Below are 4,188 nucleotides of genomic sequence, written 5' to 3'. Positions count from 1 at the left end.
TTCATAAGGAACACAACCCACTATAACACAATAGCTAATAACCCCTAAATCAAAAATCCCCAAATTTCAAGTAAAAACATTCATACGGGTTATAAACCATAATTTTAAAATTCGAAGATTAAACTCAAATTTGAACATGTTATTGCACTCCAAATCAGTCATATGACATATGAAAATCATCAGGAAAACAAGCTCTACAACATGCAATCATCAAATCAATCAAACAATCATCCGAACAAAAATTCATATTTTTAATAAAAATAATTCGAAAATAAATAATAATATAGAAAATAAACCTTGATTTCTGCAGTTCTGAAAGTTGAAGAAACTGAAAGAACACCTCAAAACCTCTATTTTGGTTACTTGAGCGTTCCAATCGGACTTCACTAACACCTTCAATTTGTGGTTTGATTTTCAGAAGATTATATAAATATAGTATTTTCTCTGGAAAACTATATAATTACTGACTGCAAATGATTTTTGATACAGAATAAAATACGGTAAAGGCTATTTATATTTACGGAAAATTAGTATCCCGTTGGATCATTCCGGATATAAAATTGTACGTTTATTTATAAAAACTGATCCAAACGGTATCGATTTTCGGGATAAATATCCAAATCAGTACAATTTGTACTACGGTCTTGGTCTCAGCGCCTGGTTACACGTATTACGAGGTGATAATTGTGATAGTTTAATAAAAATATCCCGTTTATCGAAAATACGAGTTTTATTGATTTAACGAAACGAATAATGTATCGAAAATGTTGCGCCGGGACCCGCGCAGGACAAACCGTACGCCAGATCGAAAAAGTCGAAATATGGAAAATGCTCGAAATATTACAATTAGGTTAGGAAGGAGTTCTCGGAAGAGTTTCGGGTTATAAAAACGTAAAAACGGATGACGTTGGTTGGTTCCCATTTGTATAAAATAGTTTTTAAATACTCGAAAAAAGATTTTATAAAATCCATATATTTCCTATAAAATCATAAATCAACATAAAAATAATTAGGAAGATATGACAAGTATCTATATTTTATTTTGGACATATAAAAATTAAAATACTCAATTAATATTATTTTTAAACATCCAAACACATTTAACACTTAACAAATAATTCATAGAAGAGATACTGAACACATATAATTATTTATTAGCAAAATAATTACATGATATATCCCGAATATTACATCCTCCCCCCCTTAAAAGGATTCTGTCCTCAGAATCTCCTAAGAAAATAAATGAGGGTACTTTTCTCTCATATCACTTTCTAACTCCCAGGTTGACTCTTCAACCCAGGTTGACTCTTCAACCTTTGGGTTTCTCCACAATACTCTTACTAACTTTACCACTTTATTTCTTAATACTTTCTCTCTTTCCTCTAGAAATTCTATCGGACTCTCTACATATGACAAATCTGCCTGAAGCTCTATTGGCTCATATTCTATTACATGCCTGAAGTCTAGATTATACTTCTTAAGCATCGTTACGTGAAAAACATTGTGAATATGCTCCATGTGCGGAAGTAACGCTAACTCGTAAGCTACTTTGCCAACGCGCTTTAGAATCTCACAAGGTCCGACATATCTTGGGCTCAGCCTTCCTTTCTTTCCAAACCTCGTTAATCCCTTCCACGGTGATACTTTCAGTAATATTAAGCTTCCTTCTTCGAATTGCATGTCTTTCCTTGATTGATCTGCATATTTCCTTTGACGGTCTTGTGCTACTATCAATCTCTTCTGGATAACTTCAACAACTTCCTTTGTCTGCTGTACTAATTCAGGTCCAAGTATTTTGTGGTCTCCTACTTCGTCCCAATACACTGGAGATCTGCATTTGCGTCCATAAAGGGCTTCATAGGGTGGCATCCCAATACTGGCGTGATAACTGTTGTTATAAGAAAATTATATCAGAGGTAAATGCTCGTCCCAACTCCCTTTGAAATCAATAGCACAAACACGTAACATATCTTCAATTGTCTGGATCATTCTTTCACTCTGGCCGTCCGTCTATAGATAGTAAGCTGTACTCATATTCAGTCTCGTTCCCAAACATTCTTGAAAACTCTTCCAAAATCTTGAATTAAATCTTGGATCTCGATCAGATACAGTAGATATAGGAACTCCATTACGAACTACGATTTCCTTCAGGTACATATGGACTAACTTGTCGAGCGAAAATCTTTCATTTATAGGCAGAAAATAAGCTGACTTGGTAAGTCTATCCACTATAACCCAAATGGCATCATGATTAGCCCTTGTCCTTGGTAATCCAACTATGAAATCCATGGCAATATGTTCCCACTTCCACTTTGGAATCTCCAATGGCTGTAGCAATCCACTTGGTATTTGATGCTCTGTTTTAACTCTCTGACATGTATAACATCTGCTAACCCATTCTGCAATTTCCCTCTTCATATCTGGCCACCAATATATATTCTTTAAACCTCTGTATATTTTGGTACTCCCTGGATGGATTGAATACCTTGAATTATGAGCTTCTTGTAAAATTTCATTCTTCAGCTCCGTCACCGGTGGAATCCAAATTCTAGAAGAAAACCTAAGAATACCTTGATCATCCTTTTGCGTGCACAATTCTTCACCTACCAAACGATTTATGTCCTGATCCATTAATTCTTCTTGACACTTTTTTATCTTCTCTAACTACTCCGGCTGAAAAGTCATACTATACACTTTTGCTTCATCAGGCTTGCAAACCCTAATCTCCAATTCCAATTTCTGAAATTCCTTATATATCTCTTCGGGTACTGATAGTACATTTAACTTTTCTTTTCGACTTAATGCGTCCACTACAATGTTTGCTTTACCGGAATGATAGTTAATCGTGTAGTCGTAGTCCTTAGTCAACTCTAACCACCTCCTCTGTCTCATATTAAGCTCCTTCTGTGTGAATATATACTTCAAGCTTTTTTGATCTGTATAAATCTCGCACTTTTCTCTATATAGATAATGTCTCCAAATATTCAAAGCGAAAACTATGGCTGCAAGCTCCAAATCATGAGTAGGATATTTCTGTTCGTATGATTTCAGTTGCCTTGACGCATACGCAATCACTTTATCATGCTGCATCATAACACATCCTAGTCCTTTATGAGAAGTATCGCTATAAATTACGAAATTCCCTTGATCGTCTGGAAGTGACAAAACAGGTGCCGTAATTAATCTTCGCTTCAATTCCTGAAAACTTTCTTCACATTTATCGTTCCATATAAACGTTTCATTCTTTCATGTAAGCTTCGTTAATGGTGTTGCAATCCTTGAGAAATTTTGAACGAATCGACGGTAATATCCCGCTAATCCCAAGAAACTTCTTACTTCTGTTGGTGTTCTCGGTCTTTCCCAATTTGTAATGGCCTCAACCTTTGCTGGGTCCACTTTGATCCCTTCATTACTGACTATGTGTCCTAAGAACTGAACCTCCTGTAGCCAAAACTCACACTTCGAGAATTTAGCATATAACTTCTTTTTCCTTAAAATCTCCAAAACTGTTCTCAAATGTTCCGCATGATCCTCTTCCGTCTTTGAATAAATCAAAATATCGTCTATAAACACACTAATGAACTTATCCAAATATTCCTTGAAAATTCTATTCATCAGGTCCATGAATGATGCCGGGGCATTTGTCAATCCAAAAGACATCACTAAAAATTCATAATGTCTATACCTTGTTCTGAAAGCTGTCTTTGGTATATCTTCTGGCTTGATCTTTAGTTGATGATATCCCGATCTTAAATCAATCTTGGAGAAGTACTTGACTCCCTTCAATTGGTCAAACAAATCATCAATTCTGGGTAATGGATACTTGTTTTTGATTGTAAGCTTGTTGAGCTCCCTATAGTCGATGCACAGTCTCATGCTTCCATCCTTCTTTTTGACAAATAGTACCAGTGCACCCCACGGGGATACACTAGGTCTGATTACTCCTTTCTCTAATAACTCTTGCAATTGATTCGCTAGCTCCTTCATTTTAACGGGCGCCATTCTGTACGGGGCCTTGGATACTGGTTCTGTTCCAGGTGCTAAGTCGATTGCAAACTCAATTTCTCTATCCGGAGGAAGTCCTGGTAACTCATTGGGAAACACGTCTGGAAATTCATTCACTACTGGAATATCTTCGAGTCTCGCTGGCTCCTGACTTCTATCAATCACATATGCCACGAAATGCTC

Source organism: Apium graveolens, chromosome 1 (assembly GCF_009905375.1).
Source record: "Apium graveolens cultivar Ventura chromosome 1, ASM990537v1, whole genome shotgun sequence".
Taxonomy (NCBI): Eukaryota; Viridiplantae; Streptophyta; class Magnoliopsida; order Apiales; family Apiaceae; genus Apium; species Apium graveolens.
This window is presented reverse-complemented; position numbering follows the sequence as displayed.